Raw genomic sequence first — 15,620 nt, forward strand, 5'->3', positions numbered from 1 at the left:
AGACATATTTGGAGAGCTGGAATCAATATTTTAAATACAATAATTTATAGACTTTACATAGTTATACTTTGGTTTCCAGTTTTCTAGAAATTAAATGATAGCTAAGACTATCATATTAGGAATTGAAATATGAGTGATTCTACAGACTGACTTAGCTGTGATGCTCAGTCCTGCAGCTACTCAAGGTAGTCCATACAAGTACAAACCCAAAATATCTGAGTCATGTTATGAGTGAAATATATGTTCCTACTAATATTCAATCTGAGTTACCTTGCCTTTTAAAGCACATCAAAGGATTTCAACATACAATAGTCAGATATAAAGTGTTAGTGTGTTTTTTTTTTAACACCTAGTAAAAATAACAATGTTATTAATCGTATGAAGAAGAAAGACCATCTTGGTTAGGTAGTCCAACCACAATACTTAACAGGAAGATTAGTTTCTCCAACATAAATACTTAGTAACACACACCACTGCTGTGACAATCACCACTGACTTTCACTGTAGGGTTTTTGGATCTTTAAGGTTATATTTTATGACTGAACTGCATTTTTAAAAGACTTTTCCCAAATAATCTATGAAAAACCAGACTTCTTTTAATTATGGTTTGTTTTAACAACTTATATTAAAAAGAAGGCACATCTTTCCAAGTAGGTTTTGTTAAATCAGTGGTTTTCAATTTGGGGCGGTTTTGTCTCTTTTTTTTTCCCCCAGGGGACATTTGGCAATGTTGAGAACTGTTTTGTTATAACTAGACAGGTAGGTGCTACTGGTAGAGATGCCACCAAAAATCTTACAATGCACAAGACAGCTCCCTACAACAAAGAATTATCCAACCTCAAATGTCAATAGAACTGAGATTGAGAAATCATGTGATAAATCAAGACTGTGATGCTGTTAAGCTTCTGTATAAATTCTAGTTGAGAAATACCTTTGTGGTAACTTTTAAAATTACAATTGTTTCAAGGAAAACAACTAATTTAGGCTTATTTACTATTTCAAAATAATAACTTCTTATTTGCTTAGCATTTTATCGTTAAAAAAAAATTTTTTTTAAATAGAGACAGGACCTCTCTATGCTGCCCAGGCTGATATTGAACTCCTGGGCTCAAGTGATCCTCCTGCCTTGGGCTTCCACAGTGCTGGGATTATAGGCATGAAACACCATACCTGGCCTTTTCTTTTTATTTTCTTTTAGCCTTTTATCTTTTGCACAATCCTTTCATATGTTTCATCTCATTTTCTCCTCATAGATTTGTGGTGAAATTATCTTTTTTCCTGTTCTGCTATCAAGGGCACTGTTGTGCAGGACAAGGCTATAGGATTCAAACAAGCCACACTGATTCACATTCTGAATGAAAAACCCAGTGCTCTTTTGCTATCCTATGACATTCTTGTTAAGGACACCATATGAAAAGAAATTTAAAAATAAACAAAAACAAATCATTGTGTACCTCTGGGAATGTGACCCCAGAAGATAGGTGTCATATGCTCTAAGAATGGAGGAAGCAGGAGAGACATAGGTTGGGTATGGAGGTGAGGAGCAAGTATGGGGAGTAAGAGGTGGAAAAAACAATGACATTACTAAAGCCACCTGGAGAAGCACAGGCAGATTCCTAAACTGAATGTGACAGCTTTCCTGTGAAAATCATTCCTTCTCCCCTAAGCAGGGTAAGACCCTTACGAAAACACAAAATGGATAAATCTGCTGAATTCAACTAGAAAAACAGAAACCACACTTATTTCTTCAAACAAAGAATGTGACACAAGGAATCTGTTGCACAGGTGATGGAAAAACTGAGAAGAATCCAGGGGAAATTCTTCCCTGGAGAAGCAACCACAGGAAACTATTACACTTTTAAGTAGGTGGCAGGAGGAGGTAGTATTGTCAGATCCCAGGGCTGATTTCATGGTAGGCCTGTCCAGCAAGAGAGGGAGCCTCTGGGGAGACAGCTGCAGCGGATGGTGCCTAAAGCAGAAAGAGATGGGGAGATACATTGGTTTCTCCCACCCTCCAGTCACCTGACAGTGCTCCCTGTTAGCCTAGCCCAGTAGGAAGCCAGCTAACACATGGGTCTGGAAAACAGCCTGTAGAAGCCAGCTTAGGTAAGGACAGAGAAGGGCAGGAGAGGAGTATCTTCCAAGACTAGCAGGCTAGTCATCACATGTCCCGCGGAGGAATGCCAATGGAGGAACACCATGGATTGGTTCAAGTGATCAAGTAAATATTCCAGGAACTTAATCATGTTTTCTTTCAAAATAAGATGTTTTAAGTCTATCCTGGACCAAACAATTAAATAACTAAAATTAAAATCAAACTCAGAAGAGAAAGAGTATTTGAAAAATGAAGCACAGTACCTTTTTGTATAAATATCCAGGCCTTTTAGGGTTAAGTGATTACCACAGAGATAAAAGTTTTTTTAAAATAGAAAATAGAAAGAAAACAGCTCTAATAGGGGGAATTTTGTCACACCTGTTTTGCACACAGTAGGCTCCACAGTCAAAATAGAGGCAAATTCTTGCTGAGCTTTTGACGACATGAAAATAAAGGCATTCATCACCTTTCCTCTCAAAATTGCAGACTGCAGCAGAACACCATTTTTAAAAGGCTAGTCTAATTTCCTTTCTGGGGGAAAAAAATGAGAAAGGAAACTAAGGAGACAAAAATATATAAACGCAGACTCTCCCTCTTAACTGGATCACTGTGTACCCAAAATATGTGTAATTCAATTTTAATAAATATATTGAAATTGCAGAATCACTAGTATAGAGACCTCAGAAATCCTGGAACACAAAAGCCAACTATTAATGGCTATTTCAACTGAGTAATGGTTAACATTTACAAGAGATGTAATCTGGGGTAATTGCTGGGGATATTTTGGCTTTCTTGTACATGTTCTTAACCTGATAACTGATCAGAAAAGCCACAGAGAAGAGTAGCAGGGATGCCACATGTGACTGAGTCATAAAAGGCTCCTTTAGAGAAGGAGACACTCAAAGCACAGGGAAATGTAAGCAGGCACCTTAAGTAGGAAAATGTGAAGTGTGATTTCTGGTAGCTGTCCTACTTGGGACACAAATGGCCTTTGCTGGTCAGTCCCAGCAGGCAGGGCAAGACTAAAACACCCAATATGCAATCCCAGACCAGGGCTTTGAAGGGGGCTGGGGCTCCAGGGAGCCAGATGAAGCTGCAGCCTTAAGAGAGTCCAGTTATCATTTCTACAGGGTCAAGCAAACGAATGCCACAGCCCAAAGTGGCAGTCGCCTGGAGGCAGGGTCCTCAGAGATGGAACAAGGGCTTGAAAGGGAATCTAGGGGCTGGTGAAACTCTTGAAATCCAGGCAGGCCAGCTTGCTTTGGGAATAAGGGGAGTGTTTGTCTGAGAGCTGCTGGCAGAAGGTGAGTAGCCAAGACAGGGGATCAGGCAAAGAAGCCCATTAGGATATAGAAACTGGGCAAGAGAGAGATTTAAGTGATGATGGGGGTGAGGGGCTTGAACTGCATCATAGAGACGTGTGTAAGTGTTTGCTTTCCTCCCAGAGGTATTTTTCTCATCCTTTAAGGCTCAAGTTCTCACTATAGGTGCAGTGCCCAGAGCTCATAAGCATTTCCCAGTCTTATCAAATTGTTTGAGAGCTGGACAAGAAAATGGCCTGGCTCTAAAACACAAAGCAAACTATAAAATGAAATTAATAAATGTTTCAAGAGGAAAATTATATGAATTCCTTTAATTTTCATAACAAAACATTGTGCTTTTCATGTGGGATAGGACTACATTTTCCAGTGTTTGATAGGATGTGGGATGAGGCCTCTGAAAGAATATCCAGGGTTTATGTAACCCTTGAATTTGCCTTTCTTCTGCTTGGCATAGTTCAGGCAGGGTAGGTCCAATGTGTTAAGACTTCAGCAAGGTTGGGCAAAGAATGGAAGGCAAAAGCTCAAATCACCATAGCCAGAAATGTGGGGGAGGGGAGGAGAAGAGACTGGAAGGAAGGGTGTCTGGGACAGTTGCAGAGGTTGGCTCGACTGAGTGCTGAGAGATGCAGGCACAGTGCCCCTGGAGAAGGTGCAGTCTGGTTTCTAATTTTGGAAATGGTCATACCAGGGTTTCCAATTCAGCAGGCAGGCTAGCAGTGAAAGACTGAAGTGTAGGAGAACCATCTGGAGGCCAGTGGCCATTCAGTTTTGTGTGGGGGTATAAATACAGAATGGACAAAAGCAAGACAGGGCTTAGTTTCTAAAGTGGGGAAGCAGCAGAAGGGAAGTGATGACTGAACAGGAGAATCTGGTTCTTCTGAGGCACCAGACCAGTGGAAAATCAGTGAGTCAAGGAACACTGAGGTCCAGAGGTTCCAAGGCTCCTGGGTTTACTTAGTGTCTGACTGGCTACAAGGCAATTTCAGGAACACCACAGAAGGTCAACCAATGAGAATGGACTTCTAGATTGCTTGTCTGGGAGCAGGGCCTAATTCTATTCTATACGCATCCTCATTGGGAGGAGGGTCACCTGAGTCTAAGTGAAACAAGGGGTGATCCAATCTGAGATTACCCTGGAGACAGGACCGCTTTGTGTGTCCAGAGAAATAGGCATGGAACTGCCATTTCTCGAGTCAGGTTCCAAGGTGACTGGGGTGAAGTGGCTCCAATTTAGGAGAAGGACACAAAGACAGGAAACCACCCAGTGAGCACTGCAGGGGCAGATGTTTAAACAAACTTTTCTAGCCAGGTACAGCCCTGATAGGGAGGAGGGTGTGTCTCTCTGAGGAGACCACAGACCCTGACCCGGAGACATTGTGATGACTGAGCAGAGATAAAAGAGGAGGAGACCGATCAGTTGCACCTCTAGAGCCAATTAGGGCTGGTGCAGAGGATGGTGGCCTCTAGCTGAAGAACAGACTGGAGAGCTTTAGACATCCCCTGGGTCTGTACCCAGGTTCCAGGGCCAACCACAACTCCTCTTTCTCTGTTACCTGAGAACAGAGAAGGGGCAGGGCCAGGGCACCAGCAGGAGAGAGCTTAGCTGGCCAAGCTGAAGAGAGAGGTCATTAGGGACTAGATCATGGTAGCAGCGACTGCCTGGATCCTGGCAGAATAAAAGAATTCCAGCAACAGTAAGTGACTTTAGATAAGAGCCCTCAGCTGATGCCTGGAGGGATGCTGTAGGAGTTTTGGATAATCTTGTAGAAGAGATCATTTTTATTGTTTTTCTTTTATTACACTATGAATAGAGGACCTGCAGGTAGGGTAGCCAAGACTTTTCCCAGATGATATATTCCCCAGCAGAAGTACTGCTATTTCTAATGCGTGAGGCACTAACGATAAAGAATCTACGGATTACTAGCATTTCAAGAGCCTCAACCACGTTTTAAACCTAATTCAAATGAATATTTAACTGAATGGCTATAAGATGTGGCAGTACGCCAACCATTCAACTTATTCTTCACATTTTTCACAAGAAAAACAACAAAAATCATCTCTCCTATAGACCTGACAGATTGATTATCCAAAGAACCAAAGCAGTAAATTTATGAATGTGTATTTAATTTGAAACAAAGAAGCATTCTGAAATATTTGACATAATGTGACTGGGAACATAAAGGTAAGAGTGTTGGCCGGGCACTTTGGCTCATGCCTGTAATCTCAGCACTTTGGGAGGCCAAGGCAGGGAGATCACTTGAAGCCAGGAGTTCCAGACCAGCCTGGGCAACATGGTGAAACCCGGTCTCTAGAAAAAATAAAATGAAAAAAAAAAAAATTAGCTGGACTTGATAGTCCATGCCTGCAGGAGGCTGAGATGGGAGGATCCCTTGGGCCCAAGAGGTCAAGAATGCACTGAGTTATGATTGCACCACTGCCCTCCAGCCTGGGTAACAGAGCAAGACGGAACGGAACGGGATGGACGGGACAGAACGGGACAGAACGGGATGGGGAAGGGACGGGGAAGGGATGGGGAAGGAAAAGAAAAAGGAAAGGAAAGGCAGAGAAAGAAAGAAAGAGAGAAAGAGAAAAGTAAAAGAAAGGAAAAAAGGAAAGGAAAGGAGGAAGAAAGGAAAGAAAATTAAAAAAAAGAAGAAAAGAAAGAGAAAAATAAGAAAGAAAGAGAAAGGAAGGGTGTCAATGAAGGACTTAAAGGACTTAAAAATGGTCCTGTTCTCAGAATTCAGGGTAGGCCCTGTTCTAAGTTTCCTGAGAATTCTCTGGAAATGATTTTTGAGTGATAAGTACATCAAATGTTTGGGTCCTTTTTTGCCACAGGCATCACTAGACAAGGCTTACAGGTGGAATTGCTTGAGTTCTGAAGTTTTTTGTATCCTTAAGAAGTCAGTAACATATAATATAAAAGTACTACAAAACTAGGAATTCACAAGCAAGGTGAAAAGCCAGAGGCAGAAAAATGAAGACATGGGAAAAGAGAATGAAATTACGTGTACAATAATTTATAAGTTATTAATATTAAACAAGGGTTTTGGTGTTTCCTTCCAGATAAAAGGGCTGATATTTATTACAGTGAAAAATAATTAGCAAATAAGTTGTCATTTCTTTCCACATTGATTCCAGAAGCTAAATGTTATTTTAATTGTATAAGTGTTAGCTTATGGAAGTTGGGACTGAGTTTGGTTTCCTTGAAGAAAATTTAGGAAAGAAGGGGATAATGATTAGAAAAATATGTGGGATGCCAGGTATGGTGGTGCGCATCTGTAAGTCCCAGCTACTCAGGAGGCTGAGACAGGATTGTTTAAGTCCAGGAGTTTGAAACTGTAGTGAGCCATCATCATGCCTACAAATAACCACTGCACTCCAGCCTGGGCAACAAAGGGAGATCCTGCCTGTTTAAAAAAAGAAAAGAAAAGAAAAAGAAAAAGAAAGAAAAAGAAAAAAAGTGGAAACCAGCTTACTAGCAAAGAGCTTGGTGGACTGCATTAAAACGTGCAGGGGCATTAGCAAAATCTCCAGAAGCAGCAAGCCCAAGAAGTACATCACTGAGGATTCATAAAGTATTGCATGCTTGCTAACAAGCATATTCCTTGCTTTTTTCTCTCTACATGGAAGATAATAATGGATTTGTGAGTTTTGTAGAGCTTAGTTTCTGACAACTAGAATTGGAAAATTATTGTATAACCCAGGTGGTGGTGTGCAAGGCAGTGGTGAGTCCATCGTGCCCACACAGCCATGAAATGGGAGCATCTGTGGTGTTTAATTTAGAAGAGGAACAAGATGTTATAGTCACTAAAATATCAAAGTAGGAAGCTTGATTGGTTCTTCAGGCAGAGCCTCATAGGGTTGGGTCATGGAGATCCAGAGTCTGAGGCTCGTCGGTGTATTAAACTCAGAACGGCTGTTCTGATCATCTTCACTAACTGCTGACATAATTATAGAAGTAGAACTTCCAAGTTGGCCATATACACTGAGGAGTATAAATAGTTTCCTACAGAAAATCAACAATAAGTAGCAAAATAAATATGCAAAAGTTATACGCATATTTATTCAGTAGGCTTTTAGGCAGGACAGGTTGGGTGATCCTAATGGTTAATGCCTTAAACGAAGCAAGCCCAATACTGACCTAGCAGAGGCAAACTGTGCTCTACATTAATGATAAAGCTGTTATTTCTCTATTTTAAAAATTTATTTACGGCAGCAATAGATGAAAGCCTATCATATCTCTCTAGTTTTCCAATAGGTATCCAGTAAGTAGGAAATCAAATTAAGAAGGTAGTTCTTTAGCAGACTGGTAATAAAGCATCAAGCTTTAGTAAGCTTTAATCCAAGCTTATTGATTAAAACCATCTTTTACTTTGCTAAGCCATCACAGTTTTGTTAGCATTACTTACAAGCCATATTCATTCTTACTATTTACTATCATTTTATTAGTGGGTAAAGTCATTGAATACTGCAAGCAAGAGAGGAATGGCATGTCCTAACACTTAGGGTAAGGAGATCAAGCCTAGGGATAAGACTCTCTGAGAATACCCTGAGGAACAATTTGACATCCTTGTGGTGGAAGTTTATTGAATCAGTTCCCAACTTCAGCCCAGTAAACTGTGAAGGGTCAGCATCACTCTTAACTTCCAACTGGAAATGTACTTGATGGACTTATAATTTAATTCTATGAGTGTATTATATTTATTAGGTGTCTTATAATTTTTAATTATTGGAAGAGAGGGGGTGACATACTACGAAGGGGTTGAAAGAGCTATAAGGCTTAGTCAAAAATTACATGTAATTTTTGCTGTATGTCACATACCATAAAGTTAACACGGGTGCACAGTGAGTGTAGCAAATAGTTTCAACTGTTGTTTGCTGGTGTTTGGAGATGGTGAAACGTTTGCACAAATATTTCCTCTCTCCACCAACTCTTCCCCCATTCCCTAATGCTCACTTCCACTTCTTTTTTTTAACTTTTGGAGTTCCCTGATCTGCATAAACATTCTACCAACTCAGCCCAAGGCAACTTTGAATTTTATGGTTACACTGCTAATTTTATCTTTATCTGAAAACTTTTGTCTTAAAGACAATTTTGTCTTAAAAGACAGATTTTGTCTTAAAGCACGTTTTGTCTTAAATAAGTCAATAAGATTGCTAATGTAAGGTCAGGTGCTAATCCTAGCACTTTGGGAGGCAGAAGTGGGAGGCTCACTTGAGGCCAGGAGTTTGCGCCCAGCCTACGCAATATGGCAAGTCTCTGTTTCTGCTAAAAATACAAAAATCAGCCGGAGTCACGCCTGTAGTCCCAGATACTTGGTAGCCGAGGCACAGAATTGCTTGAATCCGGGAGGTGACCCAGGATCGCGCCACTGCACTCCAGCCTGGGGTACAAAGCAATATCCTGTCTCAAACAAACAAAAAGAAAAAAAAAGAAATAAAAAAATAGCTAATGTAGTATTAATTTGAAATGAGGGGGATCTGCCTGTCCAGTATTCAAATCCCAGTAACCTTTGGATGAATTACTTGCCATTTCTAGTTCTTGTTGCTTAATTTTAAGATGGAAATTTCTACCTTGAAGTTTTAGAGAGGTTGTTGAGAGAATAGAGATGATACAAGTCTATGCTTAGAATACTCAGCACATAGCAAAATAATAAATATTCTCCCTCTGCCCTCTCTCTTTTCTTGGAAAGCCAGGTAAGCAATGAGAAGTTGGTTTATGGCCAGGTGTGGTGGTTCACGCCTGCAAATCCCAGCACTTTGGGAGACCAAGGTGGGCGGATCCCTTGAGCTCAGGAGTTCGAGATCTGCTTGGGCCACATAGCAAGACCTGTCTCCACAAAAATTTAAGATTACCTGGGCGTGGCACATTCCTGTAGTCCCAGCTACTTGGGAGGCTGAGCTGGGAGGATCACTTTAGCCTAGGAGGTCGAGGCTGCAGTGAGCTGTGATGGCACCACTGCACTCCAGCCTGGGTGACAAACAGCCCTGTCAAAAACAAAACAAAACAAAATAAAAATTGCTGACGTATGCACAGTTAAAGTAAAAAGAGTTGGGATCCTTGAATGACGTTCATGTCTGTTCTAGCAAAGACCGGATTGTTGGTCCCCCAAACTTCTTTAAAGTTTACTCCTGGTAGCTCGATTAAGTATCTTTGTCCCATGGCCGTGGGGAATAAAGAGTTCAGTAGTCACTCCCTTTTTAAACTAAATGTCCGAAGAGACAAGGCAATCCCATCCTCTCTTCACACATTTGTGCAGGTGCAGCTTTATTTCCCACCGTGCGGTCCCAGGAGGACGCCTGCTCTTCTGCACTCACTTCCTAGGCATCCCTGGCCGCCCCTCGGCAGGCTCTCCTGGCCTGAGACTTCCAGCTGAGCCTCATCCCCTCCACCCGAAATACTGCTCCATGGGTTACTTTATCTACCTGGAAAGTTCTGGATTTCCAACTGGAGCCTGTATACTGCTGGTTGTGTCTCAGCAGTTATTACAGCTCTGGGCTCACAACGGGAGCTTAGCAAAAGTTCCACCCTGGCTTCCTAGACTGCTACAGCTCCAAGAAAAATGGAGCTCATTGTGTGCGCACAAACGGCCGCCGCCTTTGGCGTCTCCCGCGGATTAGACCAAGTACGAGGTCTCAGCAGGCTTTTAGGCAGGACAAGTTTTACGCTTGGCCATATAAGGGTCAGGCTAAGCAAGGCGCCTCCGTGCGCCTAGCCAGAGCGATGCGGGCTGCGGAGCCTGCCCAGCCGGTAGCCCAGTGCCTGGCGGCGGCAGCGGCGGCAACTTCCCAAGCGCGGCGGCAAATCCGGGCCCGCCCGGAAGTGCCCGGCGCTGGAGGAGGGAGCAAGGGCCCGGGAGCCGCCGCCGCCGCGCGCACGCGCCCTCGCGGGCTGGGGGCCGGGGCTGGAGTTGTAACTCGGAAGCCGGAGCCCAGACGGGCCCGCGGCGGGGGGGGGTGGGGGCTGCGCGGGGGCGGGAGCGGCGGAGGTGGCCGCCCCTGGCGGCGGGTTTGTTTATCCCGGGGAAGAAGTTTAGGAGCGGGAGATAGGGAAGGAGGGCGGGTCGGGGAGGAGGGATGCGGTTCGGCGGAGGCGGCCGCCACAGGGACTTGCCGCCATCACCCCTGCTGCCACCACCGCAGCCTCGGGCTCCCAGGGCCGACACGGCCACCGCCTCAGCGGCAGAGGAGTCTCCACCGGGACTTACCGCCGCGGCCCCGCACGTCCAGGTAGGCGCCCCTCCCCCGGTCCCCGCAGCAGCTCCAGGCGCTTGCTCGCCTCTCCCGGCTCGCCGTAGACCGGCGGCCTCCTGCTCGCGCCTCACTGCGCCCTCTTCCCTCTGGGTCCCGGACCCCGGCTCGGGCGGCGAGCTCCGGCCTACTCTGGGGGCTACCTCCCATGCCCCCGGACCGCCCTTCCCTCGCGCGGCGGCGCCACTTTCCCCGGGGTTGCCCCCAATCCCTGCTTGATTTCCCAGCCTCCACCTTCCAGGATCCCCTTTAGTTTTACCCCCGGGCCTCGCCCCTTTTTTTCCTCTGGCCTCCCTCCTCCTCTATACCTGTATACCTCCATGCCTGCCCGTTTTTACCTGAGTGCTGCCCAAAGCCAGAAACGGCATGCTCTCCCACCGCGCAGTGTCCACTTTCATACCTTCTCATCCCAAATGCAGACACTTGAAACTCTCGTCCCTGTTAGCCCATTTTAGGCAGAGTTCTCAGCTCCGCAGACCGCTCAGTACCTCCACTCCGGTGGTCATATCTTTAACCTCTCCACCTGCTTTCTAATACATTTTTGCTAACTTATACCAGAGTACGTCAAGCTAACCGCGCGGTTCGGGGTCCAAGTCTTCAAAGAGCCCACTTTTATTCCTGCTGCTCTCCTTTTTCCTAATTCTTTTTGAGTCAATGTATTTGTGTATTGATTCAACATAAAAGGGATGGTAGCATTTTCTCTCTCAAAGCAGTCACACAACCCAGTAGAAATAAGATTCACCATGTGCTTATCCTAACTTTCGCTTGTCTTTTTCCTGACTGTACTCTGTCATTCAGGGATTCTTTCCAGGCCTCTGATGCTTTGTCTATTTTTGAATAATCTTGGGCCTAGTTTGACCCATTGTAGTACTCACTTTCCCACTTGCAATTGAATCCACTGTTTCTTGGACTAGATACTGACAGAGGTAAAAGGTTCACACCTTGAAAAATTACATCTCTCCTGCCACAATGGGATTGGTGGAATATTTGAAATTACCATTTCATCATTCTTGTGAGAAATGTTGCCTAGTGGTTAAGAACTCTTCTCTAGAGCTCAGACTAGTATGGTTGCCAGGGTGTAAACCCTTGCTCTGCCATCTACCAGCTTTGGCTTTGGGGAAGTTACTTAATATTTCTTCACCTCAGTATTCTTACAGCTGTAAAATGGGTTTATGATATTACCTCATAGGATGGTGCTAGTAATTGCACGAGTAAATACAAGTAAAGTACTTAAAACAGTACCTGGCACAGGGCAAATATCTGATAAATGTTATCTTTATCATCACTTCTTGGTTTGACTCGATCTGGCTTGTGGGTAGATTAGTTCTAAGACAGGAAGGTGGGAATGGAAAGCTACCTTCTTATTCTTTGACATTTAACATCCTTTCTTGGTATAGATAGCACTTATAATTTGTTATTGTATAAATTAATTCCTTCTGATTTGAAAACTACAGGGTTTTAGCCCACCAATTTCAAGTCAGCTAACTACCAAGCTACAGATAGGTCAGTCCTTATTTCACATGTCTATTTGGAACTTCTACAATTTTACCTTTGTTTTGAGAATAAGCAAAGTGAAAGTACTGTGTATAACAGATTCATCATACTGGAAAATGAGATTTTACAGATAAAAATTTTAGTACTGTAAGTTAAATACTCAAAACTGGTGGTATTCTTCATACTCATCTGATCTTTATCTTCAGTCACTACTCGAGATAGAGCTTTGGCTTGTCTTCATTTAGAAGACTGGTGGCCGTTTTCTCTTAATGTGTTATGTTCATTCATATTCACATGTCTTCTTGGCTTGGTGTTTACAGAATTTTACTCACTTTAAAAAATGCTGACAGTTTTTGCCGTATTTGCTTACCTCTTGTGCACTATTGCTTACTTATTACATTTTTAAAGGACTCACATTAAAAGATCTGAATAGATATTACTTTTGTGTTGTTTTAAATAGTAGAAGTTTGAAATCACTATTTGCTGTCCTAATTACATGTAAAAATATGTACATATGTAACTATCAGAATAAAAGTGTTTTTCCATTTATAGTTTAAAATCATTCCTGTGCCACCACGGAGCATGTCGCATACTTGGGGTGACACTGTTTATGGTAATGCTGTTCCCTGACCTAGAATAACCTTTGCTCTTTCTCCTGCATATCCAGGTTCTACCTGATTTTCATCTCTCACTGCTTCCACATAGTTCCTTCCAACATTTAGTTTCTTGGCTTTCCTAATGTCTATATCTGCATTTTTGGCCATGAATTTATATAAGCAGTGCAGGTTGAAGAAAAATAACTCCCCTAGAATCAGACTTTTAAAGCTTATAGAAGTTTGAAAGGGTGGTATAAAATTGACATTTAGTATTTACTCTATGCCTAGCACTATTTCTTTGGTTTTGTAAATGTTCTTTCCAAAAATATTTAATGAGCATCTACCATGTGCCAGGCATTGGGGATACATGAGAGTGGCCCTTCTCAACCATGTTTCTGGGTGAAAATCAAACCCTAATGCTCTGAGGCATCTAAGCTATGTAATGAATTATCTCATCTCCTGTGCACCTAGAATAGTACTAGCTATGTACCATTCTTGAGAGAACTAAGGAAGTAGTTACTCCAGTCAGTTTTTGTAGGGCTTGATTCTGCAGAGCACTAGTTGAGAAAAGCTCCTGTACAGAGAAGAGTAATATGCAGTCTCTGCTTTTTTGTAATTTTATTCTGATGTGGCACTGACAGGCAGTTTATATGTATTAACTTATTTAAACCCCATAATAATTCTTTAAGAAGGCTTTTTTATTCCTATTTTACAAATGAGGAACTTGAGAAACAGATTACTTAACTTCTGCAAAATCAGACAGTTGAGAAAGTTTTGCAGCCAGGCAACATAGTTCTCATCTATTACTCTTTTGCTTCTCACACCTTTCACTTCCTTGTTGATTTACTTTAGAGAAGACTCACTTCCTTGTTGATTAGAGAAAATTCTTCACCTTTCTGAATATCTTATTTATTTATTTTTTATAAATATAAGCTTCACAGCAGAGTTTCCTTCTCTTTTCATGTTGTTTAGTGAAGAAAGTAAAGGAGATGTAACTCTTGTAAAGCACTTCATCAAAAGTCTTATGTCAAGCCTTATATATGACTAAATATTGAAGGCATTTACATTTAGTGGTCATGCTCACTGTTTTGTTTCCTTGCTTGGATTTGTTCACTTAACGAAAGTTTATTAACAACCCATCTGTGCCAGGCACTGTGTTAGTCTCTGGTGACATGTGGTAATAGAAAGAGATTACTTGTGTTCATGGAGGCAGAAGTCTGGGGAATAAAATAAAGAAAAAAAAATTATAGGCCAGGTGCCTTGGCTCATACCTGTAATCCCAGCACTTTGGGAGGTCAAGGTGGGCTTATCACTTAAGGTCAAGAGTTCGAGACCAGCCCAGCCAACATGGTGAAACCGCGTCTCTTCTAAAAAAAAAAAAAAAAAAAAAAATAGCTCGGTGTGGTGGCACACACCTGTAGTCCCAGCTACTTGGGAGGGTGAGGCAGGAGAATCTCTTGAACCCCGGAGACAGAGCTTGCAGTGAGCTGCACTCCAACCTGAGCAACAGAGTAAGACTCTGTCTCAAAAAAAAAAAAAAATTATAAAAATAATTAGTTATCATTACTGCTACAAAGGAAGATGATTGTGAAGAACGAAGGCACACCAATCCATCAGGGAATGCTTCTCTGAAGAAATGACTTTTAGACAGAAACCTAAAGGATGAACTGTAGTGACCCAAGGGATGTTGGCAATTTCAACTTTCTGGACCTTAGCACGTGAGGTTGGTTGATGGGGAACAGACTGGAGCAGATCACAATGGCCAAAATCCATGCTAAGCATTTTATACTTAATCCTAAGAGCAATAGGAAGCCACCAGAGAATGTGAAACAGCTGAATAAGTTACCCAAATTTTTGCTTTAAAAAAATCAGTTGGCTGCTCTGCAGAGACAGGTTGGAAAGAGGCAAGTGTAAATACAGGGAGACTAGTTAAGTCATTGCTTCTCAAACTTGTCTGTGTTGAAGGACCAATTTTGTTTTAATTTTCTATTCATACTGGTATTTAGTAACATACAATAAGATGTTTGTTGTGGCAGTGTCAAATTGCTGTAAACATTCCTAAATGCTTTCTCTAGGTTTCTATATTTATTTCATTTCAGACCAATAGCAAAAGTTTGTGGACCAGTGTCAGTGCACGGATCACAATTTGAATAGCATTGAGATTAGCTGTTACAGTAATGTAGTCAAGAGTTGGTGGAACCTTGGTTCAGGATGGCAGTGATAGAGATAAACTAGCCTGATGTGACAAATATTTGGGGGGAAAAATTGGTAGGGTTTAGAGATGGATGAGATTTGGGGGTCCTGGGGAGAGGAAAAGGCTGACTTCCAGGGCCAGTAGTTCTTGTGCCTAAGGTGAGAGTACTGGGGGAGGAGCAGTTTTTTATTTTGTAGTTTCAGGGAAGGGGGAGGTATTGGTCATTTTTCAATTTGAGACTTATTAAACTTGAGACTGAGACATATAAGTAGAGATGCCTAGTAGCAATTGGATGTATAGGTCTGGAGCTCAGCAAAGAGGTTTGGACTGGAAATAAATTTGGAAATAGTCAGCGTACAGTTTATAATTGATGTCTGGGAGTGAAGGATGAGATTGCTTAAGGAGAGAGTATAGAGAAGATAAGGGGGCTTATGAGTAAGCCCTGTGAATCTTTCACATTTGAACTTTGGTAGAAAGAAATGGAACAAAAGAGGCTGAGAAGGAAGAAGCTAGAGGTTGGAAGAAAATTTTGTTGGTATCACTGAAGCCAAGGCAATAGACTGAAAAAGAAGGGAGTGGCCAGTTGAATATTTTGAATGCAACTGGGAAATTAAGTGGCAAACTAAAGAGCATATGCTGAATTTAGCAACATGAAGAAAATTTTA

At 42.3% G+C, this 15,620-nt stretch overlaps 1 protein-coding gene and 1 long non-coding RNA gene across 5 annotated transcripts in view; one reads left to right on the forward strand and one right to left on the reverse strand.

Moving 5' to 3' along the window:
- Positions 1-10,242, reverse strand: part of LOC134759589 (uncharacterized) — a 205,234-nt gene extending 194,992 nt beyond the window's left edge. For all 4 annotated transcript variants that reach the window (XR_010135974.1, XR_010135975.1, XR_010135973.1 and 1 more), the window contains exons 1-2: positions 9,847-10,242; positions 9,277-9,408 (exon numbers count right to left, since the gene is read on the reverse strand). This is a non-coding gene — a long non-coding RNA (uncharacterized LOC134759589). The remainder of the gene's footprint in view (positions 1-9,276; positions 9,409-9,846) is intronic.
- Positions 10,243-10,452: 210 nt separating this feature from the next.
- The window catches only part of SPOPL (speckle type BTB/POZ protein like), a 74,040-nt gene continuing 68,872 nt past the window's right edge, over positions 10,453-15,620 (forward strand). The window contains exon 1 of the mRNA XM_002812449.6: positions 10,453-10,650. The gene's annotated coding sequence lies outside the window, so the exon portion shown is untranslated. The remainder of the gene's footprint in view (positions 10,651-15,620) is intronic.

This window comes from Pongo abelii, chromosome 11 (genome assembly GCF_028885655.2).
Source record: "Pongo abelii isolate AG06213 chromosome 11, NHGRI_mPonAbe1-v2.0_pri, whole genome shotgun sequence".
NCBI lineage: Eukaryota > Metazoa > Chordata > Mammalia > Primates > Hominidae > Pongo > Pongo abelii.